General features: G+C 34.6%; 1 protein-coding gene across 28 annotated transcripts in view; it reads left to right on the forward strand.

The window, feature by feature from the left end:
• LOC307189655 (uncharacterized protein) overlaps positions 1-25,566 on the forward strand; it is a 2,229,222-nt gene that overhangs the window by 1,814,565 nt on the left and 389,091 nt on the right. For 27 of the 28 annotated variants that reach the window (XR_013829263.1, XR_013829264.1, XR_013829268.1 and 24 more), the window contains one exon: positions 12,317-12,392. The gene's annotated coding sequence lies outside the window, so the exon portion shown is untranslated. Of the gene's footprint in view, positions 1-12,316; positions 12,411-25,566 lie in introns of those variants that run through there. The other variant, XM_079927934.1, reaches the window with a different exon arrangement.

The raw sequence follows: 25,566 nt of genomic DNA on the forward strand, positions 1-25,566 counted from the left end.
GAACAAAATTTGATGTAGATTTTTTTGGGAAAAATAGATATTCCTGGATTGTTTAATCCGTCTACTCTATAGTAAATGGAATAATTATAACATGGCCTTGTCAAGGGAATCTCAGACTATATGCCTATTTTAGATTGTTTTATAAATAAAAAAGATCTCAAAGCATAAATTTCAGTAAGTTATTTGAGGACCAAGATATATTCATATACTACTTTGCATTTCCTGTTGCTAGTACAGATGCTGACATATAATTAAAATTCAGTCAGTAACCACTGAACAGAACTAAAGAACAGATTTGTATAAATGATTATACTAGGCACAGTGGCATTGTGAGAAGTAATTTGAAATATATTCTTAAAAATAAATTTTACTTTTATTGTAACCCAAAATAAAGGCCTGTCTCTGCTAAGGAAATTTGAGGAAATGAATCACTTTTCTGGGTCATGTAGCAAACCAGCTATATTTTGTTCTATTGATAGTATCATAGAGACAAGTCTTATAGATTTAATTTTTTAAAGAACAATACATTTATAATTCTGTTCCTGAGATGTTTATCAAGTAATAAAGGCTCAGCTACTTTAAGTGTCCATGAAACCATTTTTCATTAATTTTATAGAGATCTTTAAACAGGGGTCACAAATGCAAATGCTACCAGATACCAAGCATGCAGTAAAAGGAAGGAAATAATTGGATTTAAAGCAAATGGGAGAGTGTGGAATTGTGATGAACTGGTGTCCATATGCTTATTTTAAAGACATTTTAAAAAATTTATAACAGTATACACATAGAAAGGTCAGTAGAACAAATTTTTCATGTGATCTGTTTGTCAGTTTTCACCTCTTTTTTAAGAACTAATGTTTCACATGATAAACATTTACCTCGTGTTCAGTAATTCCATCCTTTTTAGTTTGTGTTTCTTTAGTTACATTAAAATGAATTTAATATTTTATAAAGATAATCTTAAATAGTTTTATTCCACTTTACTAAGGGCTTTCTATCTAAATGGATTTTTTATCAATTGTTTATAGACATGGGTGTCTAAGAAAGATGCTTTCTAAAGGTTAACAATGCATAGTTTCCCAGTGAGAGATTTAAGATAACTGTTTTCTACTCACTTCTTCACAGTTTTCTGTATTGTTTAAATTTTACAACGTATGCATTTATTAATTTATACAATACATGCTTATTATTTATTTACTTTTTGTCAGTGTGCTAGTCACTGTGGATATAGTTAGCTCGCAATGTGTTTTTGCAGAGTCCCGTTTTCTGCTCATAAAGCAGAATGTAGAAAACATCGGCTCAAAATTGAGAAATAATACACCCCCATTTTAAAATTTTAGTTTTTAAAGTTTTTATGGATTAGTTCATGTAGGTTCCCTTAAAAGCTATTAATAAACTGTGTGAAAGGAAAGGGAAAGGGGACTCAACTGGGTCAGTCTACAGATTCTACTATGGCTTATTGTCTCAAAAACATCCTTTTTATATTATTTTGCTCTACTCTGGGCAGGTTCAGGAAAGATAGTCAGAGTATATAAAATGATATACTGATGCATCTAACTTATTTTCCATTTTAAAAGGAACTTCTCTAAATTCTCTTTTAGTTAGGAGGCCTGAGGATAGACAGCATATATGGTCATTCCAAACTGGTAAATTAAGTCTCTAAAATGCTGTGTCCTGATTTTCCAGTTGGCTGGCCTGGTATCTAGGCAACACTGTAACAATCAGAGTGTCACTGGATTTGTCTTTTGAAATAAATGAGTTGACATGTAGAAAATCCCTACGTTACTTAAAATCTGAAGTGGTACAGTCAGTTTATTTCACTCCTTTCTATCTAGGATTTATAGTATTTGGCAACTGTCACAGATTTTTGCATTTGTCTAGTATCAAGAAAAAGTGTTTATTTTTCCTTCTGATTTGTGTGTGTGTGTGTGTGTTTACAGGAGTTGAATAAAATAATATTTAACCAATTTTTATCTGGCTATTTACTGTCTAAATTATACAGGGTAAAAAATGATTCCATCAGATAAAGCATTCAAACTTTAAAAGATGTGACTTTCCCAATGTGGAACCAGTAGTTAGAGACATAATATCCCTTTGTGCGTAACACCTCCAATATAAATCTTAACTCCCCAAATCTTGGATATCTGTACAATGAGATAGTCATTGGAAGGAAGGAAAGATGGACGTGAAGGAAAGGAGAAAAGCAAAGAGGGAAAGAAGGAAAGAGAAAGAAAAGCATAGACGGTAGGAGGGAGAGAGGAGAGAAAGAAATTATATTTCTCTTGGAATGATGTAGAAATATTTTGATTAAGCTTGAAATCACTAGAACATACCAGTTTTGGTGTGTTAGATATCTAAAGTATAGAAATGAGATAATGTACTTTTTAAATTTAATTTTTTCTTTCTTTGAAATAGCTATAAAATATTTGGTTTCACTTCATCTAGTTAAACAAGGGATCCTATATATATATATATATATATATATATATATATATATATATATATATTTAATCTTAGCATAGCTGTATTAATAAAACTAATTATATTTAACTTAATTTATCTGCTTTTCCTCTTTCATTTCCCACTTAGCTTTGTTCCGAAGTATGTTTTGTAATCTTTATCTCATGGCTGCTTAAGTATGTTCTTAGTCATAGAATATGAATGTGAAGATTTTGGTTGACAAAATTTCACAATTAGAAACCCAAGATTTTTAAAACATTGTTGAACATCCTTAATGCTACTTCAAAATGAAATAAATAGGGCTTCCCTGGTGGCACAGTGGTTGAGTCCGTCTGCTGATGCAGGGAACACGGGTTCGTGCCCCGGTCCGGGAAGATCCCACATGCCACGGAGAAGCTGGGCCCGTGAACCATGGCCACTGAGCCTGCGCGTCCGGAGCCTGTGCTCCGCAACGGGAGAGGCCACAACAGTGAGAGGCCTGCGTACTGCAGAAAAAAAAAAAAAAAAAAAAAAAATGAAATAAATAAAATGTTATATTTATAATGCAAAATAAATATTATAGCAAATGTAAAAGATATGTAATTAAACTCTGTATGGTCTTGTTTTTTAATGTCTGAGGAGGACATACTTACACAGTAAGAAATAGTTTCAGTTACTTTTGGGTTTTTTTGTTTGTTTTTTTAAATTTTTATTTATTTTATTTTTGGCTGTGTTGGGTCTTCATTGCTGCACACGGGCTTTCTCTAGTTGTGGTGAGTGGGGTCTACTCTTCATTGCGGTGCCTGGGCTTCTCATTGTGGTAACTTCTCTTGTTGCAGAGCAAGGGCTCTGGGTACACGGGCTTCAGTAGTTGTGGCTCGCGGGCTCCGTAGTTGTGGTGCACAGGCTTAGCTACTCTGCAACATGTGGGATCTTCCCCAACCAGGGCTCAAACCCATGTCCCCTGCATTGGCAGGCAGATTCTTAACCACTGCGCCATCAGGGAAGCCCCAGTTACTTTTGTTTTAATTAATATTTCAGTTATTATATGTTAAAATTTTTAAATTAGTTTTCTTGAACCTTTAAGCTTTTTTAACTTGAGTAGTTATAAAATTAATCATTTTACTTGTTTTCAATTTATATTCAACTAACTTATACATTTTCAAGATTAAAATCTGTTTAAACATTTACCTCTATTTACATACTTAATTAAACAAATTCACTTAGACATTAAGCTACAATCTTATCTGATTATCTTAATCACTTTGAACATCTAACACAGCAAGTATATAAATTTTATGAGCAAAATATTCCTGTGCACTTAGGCAATGCTTATACGTGTGATAGAGTATAATTATAAATTTCATAACAGATTCATCTAACCATTCAAGTCAATTTCAAACAAATATATACACACAATGCAGTGTCTCCAAAAATCTATTACTGTATTTGTATTACATAAAGTACATAACATTTTCAGTAATATACTCATTTCTTCATCCCAGGGTTACAAATACATTTTCTTAATGAAGTGAAGCATAATGTCCATCTCATACCTGCTGTGGCAACTTTGATTTTATACTGCAGTCAATGGCCTAGGATTATCTTTTGGATCTTGGTGTAGCTTCCAGGAACATTCTACCCAAACTTGATTTTACTGGCTATTTTTTACATAGTGCAACTTTCCAAAGGATGAATTTTCTTTCAGTCTGGGTAATCTCACATCCCCTTATCATATTATACAATTTTCCCTTATACTCTTGCTAAATGTGTATGTTTGTGTCTATGTGTGGGAGGGGGGAGAGAGGCTATGTGTGTCTAGAGTGTAAGGGGTTGTTGAATAAAATCCATTTACTCAAACCAGCATTTCTCCAGTCTAATTTGGAATTATACAGGTGGAAACAAAATGAGAAATTCATCAGGTAAAAATTTAAACCTTAAGGATGTCATTTTTCTAGTGTGGAACCTTAAGGATACCATTTTTCTAGTGTGGAATTGGAGAAACATATTTCCGTGGGTTTAACAAATTCGATATAAATCTTTACACTGTCCCCAATGTTTTTGTTGGCTGATTTCACCTACTTAGATTTTTGCTATCCCATCTAGAAGTAGAACTAATCACTTACTATCAAATAAGTATGATGAAATTTAAATGTTGAGTACAATGAAATAAGCATATAAGTTGGATATACTCATATTCAGCAATTTCTATAAAGACCTGAAATATATTTGTAAATATCCATTCTTTAACATATTTTGAGTATCATCATATATTCATGGTTTTTCAAAGAACTATTATTTTTTATTTAATTCTTAGATGATGACAACTTGTTTAGGAAAGCTCCTTTAAGCCGACCCCTTTGCATCCCTGAAAATGTTCTTACTGTCTGGCAACAACTCAGTTATCTTGTCCTACCTCTATTTTCCCTGGCTCAAGGTGCACACAACTCCTAAGAAGCTTGTCTTATTTTAGTGAGAATAAGGTTAGCACTGGGGCATTGTGGATGAATAAAAGATTGTAGCGATAGGTAACACTACTTATTGGGATACCTTAGTAAGAGAACTAGAAAGTATTATTTATAAAGTGAAGAGTTTTTCTGGATGCTTTCAAATTAATTTCTTACAGATAGTGTTTATTTGAATATGAAATGTTTTCAACTTCCCTTTTTCTTTTCCCACCTTCCTTCCTCTCTATTATACCACCTTATCAACTTTATTATATGAAATATGTGTGTACATTTTAGTACTATATAATTACTTCATGTGGGACGTACACCTACTTAGATCTCATAATCTGCATCAGAGATTCAGTTGCCCTTTTCTACTTTTTTGTGTTGTTAGTATATCTCATTGTCCACCATTGTACCATCCCTTATTGACACTTCATGAGCTCTGTAGGAAAGACATATAATGTAAGTTTCAATTTGCCACATGTACATTTCCACTGTAAAATAACAAGTGCATTCTGATTCATTTCTTAGCATATGACTGTGGTTTTAGAAGTTTGAGGGGATGCAGTACTCAATTCACATCAAGCCTTTAATTTGTCATTATTACTCATCGGTTGTGATACCATTTGACGTGTAATGTTTTTATTCAATTGAGTTTCTGCTGCAACATGTTATTTTTTGACTGCTGGAAATTCATTTTCTGAATGAATATTCCCTGATACAGAGAAATACAAAGAATTTTCACTAAACTATGCTGAAATCACACAGTTCTCTGGACATACAGCCTAGTATATTTATCATAGAGGATATACTTAGGTAAATAAACTAGGATGTTTATCCAGAATTCTCCAGTTATTTCAGTTGCCTTAATCCAGTCCTTTTTTTCTCCTCATCTAATTAACAAATCAAAACATAAAATGCTGATAATAAAGTCACACAATATAATTAAACTATTGATAGGTCCAAGGTCCCAGAAAGTCAGAATAGCAAGGCATGCAAAAATATGATTAATATAGTACTGGCATTACCAAAATAGAAAAAAAATTTGAACAAGTCCTTTCATCATTTAAAAATATGAAATATAAGGGAAACGTTTTATATTGTAGTCTGAGACCTGAGACCATATGCTCAGAGCTATTACAGTCAGTCACCTCTAATTATTTCCAGATATATTCTGACAGTGATAAACTTTCTTTATTCCCCATGTTGGCATTTCATAGACTGGGAAGCAGTGGCCAAATAAAATTGATCCCAGTGGTTATGCAAATGAAAATAAAAATTACAAGAAAATAAATTATTTTTATAGAACACAAACATAGTTTTTGCTGGTTTGCCTAATTTCTATGTTTTCTAAAACAAAAATACTATAATAGTATTTTCAATTAATTTTAAATTATATTTTTCAAAGTTTAAGAAGATTAGACATCTGAAGGATCGCATGTAGTCATCTCAAATCAATTAAAATTAATTTAACATGCAGTATGACCAGTTTCTCCATTTTCTTGTATTCATTATAAATGTAACTGTAATTTTTGTTAGAATAAGAGTTTAAGAGCACAAATTTATGATAGATCTAGAAATGTCAACTTGAAAAATTTGAAATTAATGAAAAATAGGTAGAGGGAAATTTAAAAGATGAGATATATAAAAATAATGAGAAAATATCAGAGAAAGTTAAGGGGAAAATAAATATTTTCTATTAAAATTTCAAAGAGAATATTCTGACGTAACTCAGAAAACACACATTTGGAGATAAAGAGTATATTAAAATACTAATAATCATCATAATCAACATCTATTTAACACTTACTAAGTGCCAGAAACTGCTCTGTCCTTTCCATTATCTCATTTACTCTTCATATAACCCTATGAGTTATTTTGATGACGATTCTTTTTTCATATGATTGCAGATGAAATAACTGAACACTAGAAAAGTTAATTAATACCCTTAGAATCTATGACAGAATTGACATTTAAAATCACGTCTGATTAGGTTGAAGAATGAGTAGGGATGGGAGAGTCAATCAAAATGGCAACATAGGCTCCTGAACTTTGCTCCTCTCAGGACTGCACCAAAAGTACAGCTACACTTGGAGCAATTTCCTCATGGAAATCCAGGAACTAGATCAACTACTACAGATGGGGCAAATAAAAAATATACTCACATTGAAATGGTATGAAAGGCTGAGATACACTCTCACCTTAAACCCCACCCCATAACAGTGCCATACAATAAAAAGGGAACCCCCAATATCCAGCTTCTCCCTGAAGAGCAAAGGGTTTGGACCACGATCTAGTGCTCCAGCTTTTTAGACTCCAACCCAAGAGATGGAGATATAAAACATATAACTCTGAAAGCCACCAACTATAAAAAGAAGAAACTCCTAACAGCCTGATAGCACTCACCATGGTTATTTTCCACGAGCTCAGCACAGAGGGAGCAGGCAAAAATGCCCATTTCTCATTCTTTCCTTGAAAGTGGCCTAACTGCATACATTACAAGCTGCTGCCTGAAGGTCCAGCTTCTAATTTCAGCACACAGCTAGAGCCTGCCTGTGATACTCCCCAGAGATCAAGAAAGCTGGTGGGTACTTCCACCACCTTCTCTTTCTGACCCATTTCAGCAAGTCACCATTATTTCCCAGGAAGGAGCTTTTCACATGTCTGGCACTCCAGCTTTTGCTGTTGTCCACCCCTCTGCCCCTGAGGAACAGGTCCTCTGATAACCAATGGGGCAAACATTCACAAGTCCCCCAGGATTTCAGCAAACAAAAAAGTTTCTAATCAGGTGCCCCATATATGCAGGATCAGTGCAGGGGAAGCAGACAAAAACACCATCTTCCAGCGTCTCCCTGGAAGTGTATAACTATATACTTTATCAGTTGCTATCAAAATTCCAACAGCATTTTTCAAGGTTAAAAAAAAAATTTATATGGAACCACAAAAAAACCTTGAAAAGCCAAAACAATCTTGAGAAGGAACAAAGCTGAAGGCTTTTTCCTGATTTCAAACTATATTACAAAGCTACAGTAATCAAAACAGTATGTTATTGGCATAAAAATAGATCGGTGGAACAGAATGGAGAAGCCAGAAATAAACCCATGCATATATGGTCAATTAATTTTTGACAAAGGAGCCAGGAATATATAATGGAGAAAGGACAGTCTCTTCAGTAAATGGCACATGCAAAAGAATGAAACTGGACCACTATCTTACATCGTATACAAAGATCAACTCAAAATGGAATAAAGAGTTGAAGGTAAGACCTGAAATCATACAACCCCTAGAAGAAAACATAAAGGGCAAGCTCCTTGACATCAGCCTTGGCAATGACTTTTTCAAAAAAATTTCACACCAAAAGCAAAGGCAACAAGAGCAAAAATGAATAAGTGGGGCAACATCAAACTTAAAGCTTTTACACAGTAAAGGAAATGATTAGCAAAGTGAAAAGGCAATCTAGAGAATGGGAGAAAATATTTGCATAAGGGGTTAATATTTAAAATATACAAGAAGCTCATACAACTCAAAAGCAAAAAAAGTAAATAACCCAATTAAAAAATGGGCATGAAATCTGAATAGACATTTTTCCAAAGAACACATAAAGAGGACCAAAAGGCACATGAAAAGATGCTCAACATATCAGGTAAATGCAAATCAAAACCACAATGTGATATCACCTTATACCTGTTAGAATGGCTATTTTCAAAAAAGACAATAGGTATCAAATGCTTGCAAGGATATGGGTAAAGGGACTCTTTGTACACTGTTGGTGGGAATGTAACCACATACAGCCACTATGGAAAACAGTACGGAGGTCCCTCAAGAAATTAAAAAAAAAAAAATGCAACAACCATATTATCCAACAATCCCTCTTCTGGGTATATACCCAAAGGAAACAAAACCATTCTCTTAAAGAGATATATGTCTTCCCATGTTCACTGCAGCATTATTCACAGCAGCTAAGGTGTGAAAACAACCTAAGTGTCTGTCGGCAGATGAGTGATAATAAAATGTGATATATATACAATGGAATATTGTTCAGCCTTGAGAAAGAAGGAAATCCTACCATTTAAGACAGCATGGTTGAATCTGGAGAGCATTATGCTAAACAAAATAAGCCAGACAGAGAAAAATAAATACTGCATGATATCACTTATACGTGGAATATTTTTTTAAAAGTCAAACTTGTTTCCAGGGTCTGGGAAGTGGAGAAATAGGGAGAGAGTGGTAAAACGGTACAAACTGTCAGTTATAAGATGAATAAGGTCTTAGGATCTAATGTATAACATGGTGACTATAGTTGGTAACAGTTGAAAATTTCTAAGAAAGTAGAACTTATATGATCTCACCAAAGAGGGGATAAAATGTAGATATGTGAGATGATTAATGTGTCAATGAATTAACTAAGGGGAATGCTTTCATGATGTGTGTGTATATATATATATATATATATATATGTATATCTCAAATTATATAGTATGCCTTAAATATCTTAGATTTTGTTAATTAAACTGTATAACGCTGAAAAAAATCATGTCTGTTTAATCCTGGGGGCTTTAACTTTCACCATGCCAATTTCCATGACTTATTTTTGTGCAATGTCTTTTAATTGTTCTGGCATCTTTGCTACATACAGATTTTAATGGGAAAATGCTATGAAATTACAAGGAAGGGAAATGTCCTATCCATGAAATGTGATACTTCACCTAACATCTTTGCTTTGCCCCAAATAGCAGTGTTCTTAGTCAAGTCACATCTTATTCTATCATGCATACTCTTAATTCTTATTGAAATCCTCAGGTCTAGGACTCTTGCCTTTTCCTATCTTGCTTTATTGATTAATAAATATCAAGTTTATATATTAATGCTATGACTGGGTTTGGATACTTGACAAGAAAATTGATTTGAAGCTTTGATAATAACAAAGTAATATGATCGTATTTCTCCCAGTCAATGAGAAAATGAGTTGAGGAAAAATGCAAGGGATAAAGGAAGAATCATGACTGCTAACATTTGACACAAGGACCTACCTGTGCCCTAATCTTGGATGAAGGGGCTGGATATCTAGGATTTTGCTTTTCAGACCTGTAATTTTGGACCAGATTCTATAATTTGGAGGCCATTACTTATTCTCCATGAGTCTCATTTCCAGCTCTTACTGCACATGAATATTGCAGTTCATTGGTAACCATGTAATCTCATGTTTCTTTACTTGCTTCCTTCTTGGAATGTTTTATATGGTGTATTTTCCTATCTTCAACTTTTTTTTTTTTTTTTTTTTTACCGGTACGCGGGCCTCTCACTGCTGTGGCCTCTTCCGTTGTGGAGCACAGGCTCCAGACGCGCAGGCTCAGCGGCCATGGCTCACAGGCCCAGCTGCTCCGCGTCATGTGGGATCTTCCTGGACCGGGGCATGAACCCATGTCCCCTGCATCGGCAGGCGGACTCTCAACCATTGCGCCACCAGGGAAGCCCTATCGTCAGCTTTTGATTCAAGTCAGGCATCAACCCCTATGATCCCAAGACTTAGTAAAAACACTTTTTGTCTGTGCACACACAATTTATCAGTACGAATCAGCATCTTATTTTATTGGTATTATTAATTTAATTATGCTTTCACTCGCTTGTCAGAATGAAATCCTTGAAAGTATATGGCCTGTTAAAATCACATCTGTAGCTTTTCTGCCTTGTTCAGGTCCTGGATCCAAATACACCTCCCATCAATGTGAATTGAATTGTTGCGAAGCAGCAATATTTACTAAATCATAATTGTAGAGATATTCATTGAACCGATAAGTATATAGTCATGATATTCAAGCTGTCATCGTAGATGTGATATCCTCAGTTTCAATCTGTAAGGAACCTGTAAGGAATTTACAACATAGTCTCTATCCTGAAGGAATTTATGACACAGGGAGAAAAGATATAAACTCAAATAACTATAAGAAAAGAAGTGTATAGTAGATGTTATGTCAATAGTTGTAAGAGTTCAGAGATTAAAGAAGGGAAAGAAATCATTTTCACCTAGAGTGATAATAAGAGGCTTCATAGAGAAGGTGCCAATCTTTTAATATGACCCAGCCTATAAAAAAAAAATGTACAGAATTTGAAGGTGGAACGTGGGATAACATGGCTATAAAAGCAAGATAGGGATTGGCAAGGGCAAATGTATGGAGGTATAAATGTATAAAGGTTAATGGCACAGCAGTGTGACTGGTGGTTTTGCTAGATTGGTCTACAACAAGGAGAGAACAGTTAATGTCACAACAGAGAACTGAAAATCTTCATTCTAAAGGCAATAGATTTTGAAAGTGGAAGTGATGAAATTAAAGAGGTGTTATAAAACAAGTAATGTTTGGAATGGGTTGAAGGAAAAAGAGGCAGGCAGCTAGAATAATTTAGTTGCAAAGTGTGAACAAATAAATTCTTTACAAGAGAAGCAGCAATGGAAATGTAACCAGAGGGATAAGCACACAGTTATCAGTTTCTTCTTAGAGGTGGTGGTAATTCACAGTAAACCTATACAAATTCTCAGTTGTAACTGGGCTGAACTAAAATAAGAACAGTCTATCTCCCTTCTGAAGGAAAAACATATTTCCAAGTCAGACGTTATTTGCATTTTAAAACATTTTTATTGACTTTGTTTTTTTTCAGAGCTGTTTAAAGTTCACAGGAAGATTGAGGGGAAAGCACAGAGATTAACCAAATAATCCCAGTCCCTACACTTTCAAAACTTCCCTAATTATCAACGTCCCCCACCAGAATGAAACATTTGTTACCATCGGTAACCCTACATGGACAAATCATAATCAACCAAAGTCCATAGTTTACATTATGGTTCACTCTTGATGTTGTACATTCTGTGAGTTTTAACAAATGCATTATTACATCAGTATGGTATCATCCTGAGTATTTTTACTGCTCTAAAAATCCTCTGTGCTTTGTCTATTCATCCCTTGCCCCACCCCAACCCTGGGAAACAAACCATAGATCTTTTTTATTATTTCTGTAGTTTTGCCTTTTCTAAAATGTCGTATAATTGGAATCAAACAGTATGTAGCCTTTTCAAACAGCCTGCTTTCATTTAGTAATGTGAGTTTAAAGTCCCCCCATGTCGCTTCATGGCTTGACAGCTCATCTTATTTTCAGCATTGAATACTTTTCCAGTGTCTGAATGTACCACAGTTTATTTATTTACTTACTGGAGGGAATCTTGGTTGCTTCCAAGTTTTGGTTATTATAAATGAATGTTGAATTATTAGGACCACTCTAAACATCCTTGTGCAGGTTTCTGTGTAGACATGTTTTCAATTACTTTGGGTAAATACTAATGAGTTGGATTGCTAGATCCTATGTTAAGAGTACCTAGATTTGCAAGAAACTGCCAAACTGCCTTTCAAAGTGACTATCATTTTGAATTTCCACAGCAATGAGTGAGTTCCTGTTGCTCCATGTGCAGCATTGGGGTGTTGTCAGTGTTCTGGATTTTGGCCATTCTAATAGGTGAGTAGTTGTATCTCATTGATGTTTTATTTTGAAATGCCTTGATGACATATGATGTGTATCATCTTTTCATATGCTTATTTGCCATCTGTAGATCTTCTTTGGTGAGGTGTCTGTTAAGGTCTTTGGCCCATTTTTTAATTGGGTTGTTTCCTTGTTGAGTTTTAAGAGTTCTTTGTATATTTTGGATAACTGTCCTTTATCAGCTGTCTTTGCAATTTTATTTTACTCCAGTCTATGACTTATTTATTCTCTTTTTCTTGTTTTACACAGGGCAGTGTTTTTAATTTTAATGAAGTTTGACTTATCAGTTATTTCTTTTGTGGATTGTGCTTTGGTGCTGTATCTAAAAAATCATTGCCATACCCAAATTTATCTAGATTTTCTTCTATGTAATCTTACAGAAGTTTTATATTTTTGTGTTTTTCAATTACATCTGTGATCCATTTTTAGTTAATTTTTGTGAAGGGTGTAAGAAGGTCTCTGTCCAGATTTATTTATTTTTTTGCATGCTGATGTCCAATTAAGTTTCAAGAATATTCTTATCTAGGCTTAAGGAGGCTGAATATATAGCAGTTTTTACTATGACATAATCTCAACTAGTTTGCTCAAGTAGAATGTCTTTATAATGACAGAATTTCAGTTTTAATGAATAAAGATTCATAGAAGATTGAGCATTCCCCTCAGTCTCCCAATACAAAGAGGGCCCAAGTTATACCAAAATTCATACACCTGAACTCAAAATGTTAATTCTTGTTAAGTATGTTGTTTTCCAGGAGTGGAAAGGCTTTTAAATTCCATTTTTACATCTGGACAATCATATCACAATGGCAATGCTGCAGTCTTTTGTAGCTTTGCCCATTTTTTACTGATCATTCAGGGGTGGTTACACCAAATATAATAACTGGAAGCAGTTTGTTAATAACTAAACATAAGAGTTAGAGTTGTGTGCTATACTTAGCTATAAAATACTTTTTTCATTGAAGTTTTTATTAAGATAATTGTAGTTTTTAAAGGAGTTTTAAGAAATAGTAGAGCTATCATGGATATCCTTAACTTAGTTTCCCCCAGTGGTGATATCTTGGAAAACTATAGTACAATATCACAACCTAGATATTAACATGATACAACCCACCAATATTATTATTCAGGTTTCCCCAGTTTTACTAGTACTTATGAGTGTGTGTGTGTTCTATATAATTTTATAAAGTGTATGGGTTTATATACCTTCCCCCACAGTCCATCACCACTAGGACCTCTGGTGTTGCCCTTTTATAATCACACCTACCTCTCTCCTATCCAGTCCTCCTCCCTCACCCACAGTTCTACCCTCTACCAACCATTAATCTGTTCTCCATTTCTAAAATTTTGTCATTTCAAGGATGACATTATTGGAATCATAGATTAATATTTCAGGGGTTACTCTTTTCATTTAGTTTAATTCCCTTGAGATTCATCCACATTGTTATATGTATCAGAAGTTCATTCCTTTTAATTGATGAGTAATATTAAATTGTATGGATATATCACAGTTTGTTTAAATATTTATCCCTTAAAAGACAACTGGGTTGTTTCCAGTTTTTGCCTCTTATAAATAAAGCTACTATAAACACTCACGTCCACATCTTTGTATGAACATAAGTCTTCATCTCTCTGGAATAAATGCCTAGAAGTGCAATTGCTATGTCGTATGGTACTTATATGTTGAGATTTTTAAGAAACAACTAAGTTGTTTTCCAGATTGGCTATACCATTTTACATTCCCAACACCAATTTTAAGTGATCTAGTTTCTTCACATCCTTACCAAGCATATATAACTTATATGTATAGTATCTTAAATATGTAAATATATTTTCCAACTTAATAACTAGAAGATAACCCAATTTATAATTGGCAGAAACGTTTTTACAGGTAATTTACTAAAGAAGATACGTGGATGCCAAACAAGAACACAAAATGATCAACCTTGTTAGCTATTAGGGAAATATACATTTAAACAACAATGAGATACCACTACACACCCACTAAGAATGCTGAAAAAAAACTCTCTTGTGTTGCTAGGGATTTGGTAAAACTGGAACTCTGATACCTTGCTGATGGAATGGAAAATGGTACCTATTTTGAAAAATAGGCTGATAGTTTATTAAAAAGGTAAATATACGCTACCTAGCTATTCCACTCCTAGACATTTACCCAAGAGGAAAATTATATATCCAATCAAAGACTTGTACACAAATATTCATTGAAGCTTTTGGTAATAGTCACAAAACTTAAAACAGTCCATTGATAAGTAAATAGATAAACAAAGTATGGTGTCTGCACACAATTCAGTACTACTCAGTAAAAAAAAGAATCAAACTACTGATACATATCACAACATGGGTAGGTCTCCATCTTGATGTTGAATGCAGGAAGTTCAAGTACATAACATATGATTCCAGGTATATTAATATCTCTAAAATTCAACCTAATCTCTAATGAACAAAAAACAGTTTAATTGTTGCCTAGGAAACTAGGGGTAGGGAGAGGTGGGAGTAAGAAATTACAAAGGATTGTGATGAAACTGCTTGTGATGGATTTGTTAATTGTTGTGATTGTGCTGATGGTGTCATTAACATGTACATATGCCATCAAATTGTGACTTAAATGTATACAGTTTATTGTATTCTAATTAGACTTCTAATGCTGACAAAAGAAAAAAAACTAAAATGTAAAATATTTCACATGGCATTTGGTCTATAGCTATGTAACCAAAACGTGTTATTTCATCTTACTCCTCCTATCCCTCTCTCACCAACACTTTTTCAAATACCCATCCAAAATCCTATTTCTGGTTTGAGGCTGATTTTGGATCCCCTCCTCTAAACTCACTGTTGTTTAGAATTTATTTGTTGATAAAATCCAGTAATATAAATTATGAAAATATTTTGTTCTAAGAAGTGGATTTGTCTACCCCAAATCAAGGATTTACCAAGTATCATGTGTGCACAAGAAACTGCTACACAAAAAATTTGAACATTAATCTAATAAAATTGTTATCCTTTATTCAGTTGATGCCATGTATCACAGTAATAGATTTGCATATATTGAACCATCCTTGTATCCCAGGGATTAAATCTCAGTTATGGTGTATTAGCCTTTAAGTATGCGGTTTAATTTGGTTTACTCACATTTTGCTAAGGATTTTTGCATCTATATTCATCAGAGTTATTGGTCTGTAATTTTTCTTTTCTTGAATATCTTTGTCTGGCTTTGATATCAGGATAATGCTGGCTTATAAAAATGAGTTTGGAGATGTCTATTCTTCAACTTTTTTTGGGAACAGTTGATAAGGATTTATGTTAATTATCCTTTAAATGCTTTGTAGTATTCACTAGTGAAGCGATCTGGTCCTGGATTTTTCTTTGTTGGTGGGGGTGTTCAGGTTCAGTAAATTTGCAAGATACAAAATCAGCATATAAATGTCATTGTTTGTATACACTAACAACAAATTATCCAAAAAAGAAATTAATAAATAATCCCATTTACAATAGTATCAAAAAGAATAAAATGTTTGGGGATAAACATAGCCAAGAAAGTGAAAGGCTCCGGACACGCAGGCTCAGCGTCCATGGCTCATGGGCCCAGCCGCTCCGCGGCATGTGGGATCTTCCCGGACCGCAGCACGAACCTGTGTCCCCTGCATCGGCAGGTGGACTCTCAACCACTGCACCACCAGGGAAGCCCCTTTCTTGTTTCTTGAGGTATGCCTGTATAGCTATAAACTTCCCTCTTTGAACTGCTTTTGCTGCATCCCATAGGTTTTGGATTGTCATTTTTCCATTTTCATTTGTCTCTAGGGATTTTTTGCTTTCCTCTTTGATTCCTTCAGTGATCTCTTGGTTATTTAGTGACATATTGTTTAGCCTCCATGTGTTTGTGTTTTTTACATTTTTTCCCTGTAATTCATTTCTAATCCTCTAGCATTGTGGTCAGAAAAGATGCTTTATATGATTTCAGTTTTCTTAAATTTACTTAAGCTTGATTTGTGACCGAAGATGTGATCTATCCCAGAGAATGTTCCATGCGCACTTGCGAAGAAAGTGTAATCTGCTGTTTTTTGGATGGAATGTCCTATAAATTTCAAGTAAATCCATCTGGTCTATTGTGTCATTTAAAGCTTCTGTTTCCTTATTTATTTTCATTTTGGATGATCTGTTCATTGGTGTAAGTGAGGTGTTATAGTCCCCCACTATTTTTGTGTTACTGTCGATTTCCTGTTTTATAGCTGCTAGCAGTTGCCTTATGTATTGTGGTGCTCAATGTTGGGTGAATATATATTTATAATTGTTACATCTTCTTCTTGGATTGATCCCTTGATCATTATGTACTGTCCTTCCTTGTCTCTTGTAACATTCTTTACTTTAAAGTCTATTTTATCTGAGTATTGCTACTCCAGCTTTCTTTTGATTTCCATTTGCATGGAATATCTTTTTCCATCCCTTCACTTTCAGTCTGTATGTGTCCCTAGGTCTGAAGTAGGTCTCTTGTAGACAGCATATATATGGGTCTTGTTTTTGTATCCATTCAACCAGTCTTTGTCTTTTGGTTGGAGTATTTAATCCATTTACATTTAAGGTAATTATCGATATGTATGTTCTTATTACCATTTTATTAATTGTTTTGGGTCTGTTATTGGAGGTCTTCTCCTTTTCTTGTGTTTCCTGCCTAGAGAAGTTTCTTTAGCATTTGTTGTAAAGCTTGTGTGGTCGTGCTTAATTCTTTTAGCTTTTGCTTGTCTGTAAAGTTTTTAATTTCTTCATTGAATCTGAATGAGATCCTTGCTGGGTAGAGCAATCTTGGTTGTAGGTTTTTCCCTTTCATCACTTAAATGTGTCCTGCCGCTCGTTTCTGGCTTGCAGAGTTTCTGCTGAAAGATCAACTATTAAACTTATGAGGGTTCCTTTGTATGTAATTTGTTGTTTTTCCTTGCTGTTTTCAATAATCTTTCTTTGTCTTTAATTTTTACCAGTTTGATTACTATGTGTCTTGGCGTGTTTCTCCTTGGGTTGATCCTGTATGGGACTCTCTGCACTTCCTGGACTTGTGTGGATATTTCCTTTCCCATGTTGAGGAAGTTTTTGATTATAATCCCTTCAGATATTTTCTCTGGTCCTTTCTCTCTCTCTTCTCCTTCTGGGACCCTTATAATGCTAATGTTATTGAGTTTAATGTTGTCCCAGAGGTCTCTTAGGCTGTCTTCATTTCTTTTCATTCTTTTTTCTTTATTCTGTTCTGCAGCAGTGAATTCCACCATTCTGTCTTCCAGGTCACTTATCCGTTCTTCTGCCTCAGTTAGTCTGCTATTGATTCCTTCTAGTGTAGTTTTCACTTCAGTTATTGTATTGTTCATCTCTGTTTCTTTGTTCTTTAATTCTTCTAGGTCTTTGTTAAACATTTCTTGCCTCTTATCAATCTTTGCCTCCATTCTTTTTCCAAGGTCCTGGATCATCTTCACTATCATTACTCTGAAATCTTTTTCTGGAAGGTTGCCTAACTCCACTTCATTTAGTTTTTTTTCTGGGGTTGTATCTTGTTCCTTCATCTGGTACATAACCCTTTGCCTTTTCATCTTGTCTATCTTTCTGTGAATGTGGTTTTTGTTCCACAGGCTGCAGGATTATAGTTCTTCTTGCTTCTGCTGTCTGCCTTCAGTTGGATGAGGCTATCTAAGAGGCTTGTGCAAGTTTCCTGATTGGAGGGACTGGTGGTGTGTAGAGCTCACTGTTGCTTTGGTGGGCAGAGCTCAGTAATACTTTAATCTGCTTGACTGCTGATGGGTGTGGCTGGGTTCCCTCCCTGTTGGTTTTTGGCCTGAGGCAACCCAACACTGGTGCCTACCTGGGTCTTTGGTGGGGCTAATTGCAGACTCTGGGAGGGCTCACGCCAAGGAGTACTTCCCAGAACTTCTACTGCCAGTGTCCTTGTCCCCACAGTGAGCCACGGCAACCTCTCCCTCTGCAGGAGACCCTCCAACACTAGCAGATAGGTCTGGTTCAGTCTCCCCTGCGGTCACTGCTCCTTCCCTTGGGTCCCGATTTACACACTACTTTGTGTGTGCCCTCCAAGAGTGGAGTCTCTGTTTCCCCCAGTCCTTCAACGTCCTGCAGTCAAATCCCACTAGCCTTCAAAATCTGATTCTCTAGGAATTCCTTCTACCATTGTCAGACCCCCAGGTTGGGAACCCTGACGTGGGGCCAGAACCTTCACTCCAGTGGATGGACTTCTCTGGTATAAGTGTTCTCCCATCTGTGATCACCCACCCAGCAGTTATGGGATTTGATTTTACTGTGATTGCACCCCTCCTACCGTCGCATTGTGGCTTCTCCTTTGTCTTTGGACGTGGGGTATCTTTTTTGGTGAGTTCCAGTGTCTTTCTGTCAATGATTGTCCAGCAGCTAGTTGTGATTTTGATGTTCTCATAAGAGGGAGTGAGAGCACGTCCTTCTACTCTGCCATCTTGGTTCAAGCTCCAATATTGAACTTTTAAGTAACAAAATGTTAACCATAGTTATAATTAACTCATACACATTTTAGTTTGAGCAGTACAGTAAAAATTAAAGTGATTACTAGAATTTATGAAGTAAGCAATTAGGATCTGACTAGTTCTCTGCTACACAAATTAATTGGCAAGCAGAGGAACTGGAGACTCATCAGAAAAGAGCTCAGAAGTAATTAATGGACTGAAAGATAACATATATCAGGGAAAGTTGAAGGATGTAAAACTGTTTTAAATAAAGTAGAAAACTAGAAAATGACTAAATAGTCATCAATAAGAATGTAAATATTCAGTGATAATTAGAAACTTAAATCTCCATTATGAAAGTCATTTATTTTTTTACCTTGTGTTTTTAAGAAAAACATTTTTCCTTAAAAGAACTTTGAAATATTGAATAAGTGTATTTAAAGTGGGAAGTTATAGCAGTGCTTTCTCTGGAGAATTATAATAAGAAATAGAATACATTCTCATTTTTCTGGGGGCAGTTTAGAGATAGCAAGGGAATGAATGACATCTCCAGTGATCTTTCCACTCTTGAGTTTCTGTGATGTTCAGTTTATTCAATCATGCTGAGTTGGAAAGTTCATTTCACTTCTGTGTCATCTACTGGGGAAATCACTGTATTAACTGATAGATTTTTTTTTTCCCTTCAAACTTGTTGTTTCCCAAGTGATTCTCCAGTTTTATCTGTTATTATTCTCTGAACCATTGCAACGATTTGGCAGATATAAGATCAATTGATTACATTACATTTTGACTCTCATATGTCTGAGAACAATTTTTTAAGAAGAAAAATCAAAATGTACATTTCAGTCTGCTTCTCTCAAATCCCTTATTAATGTATATTTTAACATTATAATGTGCAAATTATTTTGATGATAACTTTTTATACTTGAAATTTTGCACATATATTTTTATGCTATAAAAACTTCTGGATATCATTTGATTGTTAAATAATATTTCTTTGATAGATATAGCATATTTTAAACCAATTCTCTTATATAGGATATTTAAACTTTTTAACATAAACTCTTTTGCAATGCATATTTTTATACATTAATCTTTTTTCTGCCTTGCTCCACTATTTTGAATTATGTTCCTTAGCAGAATTTATAAGAGAAATTGTTGGGTCAAAATCCTTTAACAGTTTTCGGATTCTTAGGCACTTTGCCAAACTGCTTTCTAGAAATTTGAGTCACTTGCCTAGCAGTATGTTTCCCATGTGTATAACCTCCTTCAAATGTATACAATATTCTCACAAAACAGTGAAAAACTTGGCTAATTTGAAAGCAAATTATTATATTGTTATGTTTTAGAGTGTTAGTGGAAGACAACCTATTGGCAATTAACTGTTTTTTTAAAATGAGATTACCACTGTGAAATACCACAGTTTCCAAACTAATCGATAAAGTATTTGTACATATATATGTTAGTATTAGATGGTACCTGGAAATCACCAAATGAATTTATAAGATTTATGAGAAAGTCTTCCTCAAAACTGTTAGGTATGTATCAAGATTCATGATGTAAGATAATGACATGAAGTAATGTGACAGTTGTCATAATCATATTGAAAAGATAAGTACTTCAATGTAAAAGGAAGGAAAGACCTAAATAAAACACAACAAAACAAAAATAGTCTTTCATTTGAAATGCAAGAGAATGGAACATCCAATAAAGAATGCCATTCTTCTGCACTCTTCAGACATACGTGAACATCTCTTCATATTCACAGGTTTTCTTTTATGTTTTATCTCAAGCCTTTAATTTCTGCTAGATACCCTTCTTAGCTTCCTTTACCTTTAAAGAAATTTTGCAGAACAGATCTTATTCCCCAGATTTCTAATATGAAAATCTGGAAGTGTGTTAGCACTCAATTCAAGGGGCAGAAACCTAATTTGAATTAGATCAAGCAAAAATGGATAATATATTGAAGAAAATAGACAAACTACAGAAAGGTAAAGGTAGAGATGGGTTTAGTGATAACTAAACCTGTGACAGGTACATCAACAAAATCATTCTCCATCATTTTTCTCTGCCCTGTCTTGGTACTTTCCTGCTAAAAAAAAAAGATGAGGGTGAAAAGGAGGTAGAAACCATTCAATTGATTCTTGCATTTTCACACTTTCGCAAAGAGCTAAGTAAAAGGGTTTTTTTGGTCCAATCCCTGTTTGGAAAACATGGTTAATATTATTAACCTTCTTTTGTAAGGGAAATAATACAATTTCATTCTGATTCCAGAAAATTTGAATAGCAATAGACTGACAGGCATAAAGCAATTGATCATATCAACAAATATCTTAATTTGAGTTGAGAACTCTCTAACTACTATGAATCACGTCCAAACAAATTCAGCAATTTGTATAGTATAGGAAGAAAATGCAGTTGCTTCTGTGGTGCCATCACTCTGCTCTAAAGTGTCTTCTGGAGTCCACCAAAGTCCTCCTTATTACCAAATCTAATGTCCACATGCATTTTTCATCTATATTAAGTCTGTGCATCATTAATACTTGTGTCCAGTATTAAAATTGTATCCTTCCTTGATTTGATAGGTAATATTGTGAATGTCTCTCAGCTCTCTGACTATTCTTTTATTTTCTTTTTTGTTTCCTGATACAGCTGTCTGAATTGTACGGCTTTCTAAGGCTATAATATTGTGTATTCCTTTGCAGTCAGTTCTCTGGTAGCTTTCTTTCTAGCATCTTTAATCTCAGTCTATGCAAATGCCGCTGCAGCAAAGACACTACTGTGTCAAATAGGTTATTTTTTTCTCCTAGGCACAGAGCTAAACTGCATTTCCCAGCCTCCTGAAGGAAGTTGAGTCAAAATCCATGGAGCTATGTTGGAAGTGATGGACACCAATTCCAATCTTATCCCCCCAAACATCCAATACACTTTTAATAGGCTCTTTCTTCCCTGACTGCTAAACTTATGTTGTTTTAAGTGGATGGTTTCATAGCCCTAGAAGAGGATGGAACTGCAAGGCGAAAATAGCCTAGGTCTCTGAAGGAGTGTTCAGAGCAGATTCTACCTTAAACCTACCCACCTCCCATCCTTCTAACATTATAGTTCAAACTCTAAAGTCATCCATGAGAAAGAAACAGATAGTTAGCATTTGAAGCCACTAAATGTGGGACTTGTTTATTGTAACAGTTAGCCTATACTGTCTGTATCCCAGACTTTATTTTTAACTCTGACCTCTTTCTCTCTTATAGATCCATATTTCCAGTCTTTTTCTGGATATCTTTAACTTCTTGTTTTCTTGGTTCTGAGCATTAAATGATAATTTTTTTTCCTCAAAAACTAGCTCTTTTTCTTAACTCTTCTACTTATATTGGGAACATAATTATTATTATATTTTAATAACACTAAAATTATTTCTTAAATGTGTCCCCTTTTTCACTTCAGGGCTTTTGTACTTTCATCAGTGGATCTTTAATAACTGGAAAAGTATATGATACACACTAGGTGCTTGATAAATATTTTCAAATGATTGAACACATTTTTAAAAAATTAATTCTCCAAATGATGCAACCGTAAGAAATCAAGCATCTGTAGATTTTTCTTAACTCTTGATGGAAAATTCATAAATCTGACAGATTTTATAGAATCTAAATTATTCAAATTTCTTTCATCTCCCTATCCCTTTCCTTTTCCACTAATTCTCATTAATTCGTATAAATGGTGATTTATCTGGAGTCATGCAAAATGCTTCACTTTGTCCCTGCATACTATCAAGTATTCTAGGCTATCTATATGTCCTTGTGAGATCAAACTTTGAAAAGCCAATTGAATCAGATTATTCCTCTAGTTAGGCTTCCCATTGTTTACCAAATTTAAGGCAGATATGGCACCTCATCAAGGTGTTCCATAACACGTTCTTGATCTGCCTTCTTAGCCTAATTTCTCCTACAGGGAAACGTATTCCAGATGCTCCAGACAAACAAGTATATTTGCTGTTTCTCATAGAGAAACCAAGTTTCCCTGTCTCTGTAAATCATCCAGTGCTATTCTCTCTACTTGGAATACTTCTTACTCTGGATTATATGTCTGAATATAAATGACACCAACCTAAAGAAGTCTTTCTAATAATCTCAATGAAATGTAAATTTTTCCTTCCATTATTTTCCATAAAACTTTGTTTTAATAAAGGTACTATTCCTTAATGATTAAGGTAGCTGAATCTGAAACCAACTGCCTGGGCTTCATTCATGCACCCCTAGTTAGAAGTTATGACATATTGGGCAAATTATTTAACCAATTTGTTTTCCAGTATATTCATTAGTAAATGATGGATATTAATAATGTCTACCTCATTATATTGTTTCAAAAATCAGATGAGTTAATAAAAGTAAAATACTTAGAATACCACTTTGCATATTAGTAATATGTAATATTTGAAATTATTTTTATATTATTGCATAAAACTCAAAATTTTTATTATTTGCTTTATCAACCACCAAATTTCTCTGCAATACACATATATATATGCCTGCAAACACAAATAAATATATTAAAACATGGATATTGTTTTTCCTCTTTTTCTGTCAATCCTTAATACTTAAAATGACTTGCTTTTACACACATTTTTTCATTAAATATTGTTGATATTATTGTTGTTGTATACACTATAGTTTGTTGTTGTTTTTTTACAGTAGGTCCTTGTTGGTTATCTATTTTAAACACAGCAGTGTGTACATGTCAGTCCCAAACTCCCAATCTATACACATAATATTCGATATATGAAGAATTATCTTGTATACATAATGTCTCTTTAGGGTATTTTGTAAGCATTAAACAGCTCTTCGAAACAAATTTATTCCAATAAGTTGTTCTTTCATTCACCAAAATCTAAGGAGCACTCACTCTATGCCAGAATTTCTTTCTAGGTCCTGAGAATACATTGCATGATAAGTGTGGTATGTTGAATCATGAACTCCAAAAGTATCCACTCCTTGACCTTTGGAATTTGTGAGTCTGTTACTTTATATGGCAAAAGGAACTTTGCAGATATGATTGCATTAAGCATCTTAAGGTAACGCAAATGTTCTGAATTATCTGGATTAGGCACAAAGGGTGCTCATAAGAGAGAGGAAGGAGGGTCATAGAAGACAAGACATGATGATAGAACAAGAGGTTGGAGTGACGTGTTTTGAACATGAAGGAAGGATTCACAAGCCAATGAAAGTTAGCAGCTTCTAGAAGCTGGAAAAGACAAGAGACAGAGTCTTCCCTGGAAAGATTCTTCCTACAGAAGGAGCACAGACCTCTGATATCCTGAATTTTAGCCCTCTAAGACTCCTTTTGGATCTCTAGAACTATAGGATAATAACTTTCGTGTTGTTTTAAATCACTAAGTTTGTGGTAACATTACAGCAGAAATAGGAAACTAATGAAATAGTTACAGTAATGTCACCATTAAATTCTATATCCACACCATTATTGGGCTTGATCATGGAATTTACTTTGGTCAATGATACATTAACAAACATAATACAACCAGAAACTTGTATATAATATATTAAAAGTCATACCCCGTTGTTGCTGGAAAACTCTTTGCTACCCTGTGAAGGATGCCAAGCTAGCCTCTTTGAGGATAAAAATATAGCTGGATAGAGGTCTCAGTTATCCCAGATCTCCCAGCCCTGCCAGCCATAACAGTCATGTCCCAAATTCATGAAAAAACACAGAAATGCCAAAAGCCTTGAGATGGGATCTTGTGCAATTTAGATGAAACTGAGTAAGGAAAGGACAGTAGCAGGGAATGAGGTCACAGGCATAGCAGGTCCAGGGAAGCCATGATGTGTACTTGGATTATACTTTGAAAGATAAGAGAAGCCACTAAGTGGCATCAACTGATTCATATTCAATATTTTAAATAATGACTGTTGCTGCTAAACAGAGAATAGACTGCAGCTGGCAAGGATAAAAACAGGAACCCCAATTAGAAGGCTACTGTAACTGAGTTAACATGAATTTTATGCTAACCAAAACATCCTCTTTGTGACCCATCAAACATACATTGTACACCTGCTTTAATTATTAAAGAAAAGGATGCATTGACCAGAAGTAAAGAAGGTCCATGTTAAAAATAAAGTTTAAATGCCTCCTTTCCTGGAAGCCAATGCTGGTACTTCTTTGATAAGACTGTGTTCCCAGTCTTATCAAAGGCCATACTGTCTGGCTGTGTATGTGCTGGTCTGTTTTTCTTGAAACCTTGAAGGACTGTATCCCTGACTTGTTTCATGTTTTTTGTTCTGACAAGATATAAAACTGTGCTGAACACCATGCTTCTTCAGAGCAGTTCCTCGGAGTTATATGAGAAGGTGTCTCCTGGGATATAGTCCTCAGTTTGTCTCAAATAAACTCTTTTCTATTCTTAAAAGACTATTGTAACAATCCAGGTGAAAGATGATGGTTATTTGGACCATGATGAAAACAGTGAAGATAGTGCAACTTTGTGAGGTTCAGGGATGTTTTGAAAGTTGAGTTGACAGTATTGTTAATGGAGTGAACATGAGTTGAAGAGAATAGGGTTTGTCTTATTTGCTGATGTAGCGTCAACCAGGGCAACAGTAGATTAGTGGTTTGGGGAACAGGCAAATTAGATCTCAGTTTTGAATATGTGAAGCTGG

Source organism: Stenella coeruleoalba, assembly GCF_951394435.1.
Source record: "Stenella coeruleoalba genome assembly, chromosome: 7".
NCBI lineage: Eukaryota > Metazoa > Chordata > Mammalia > Artiodactyla > Delphinidae > Stenella > Stenella coeruleoalba.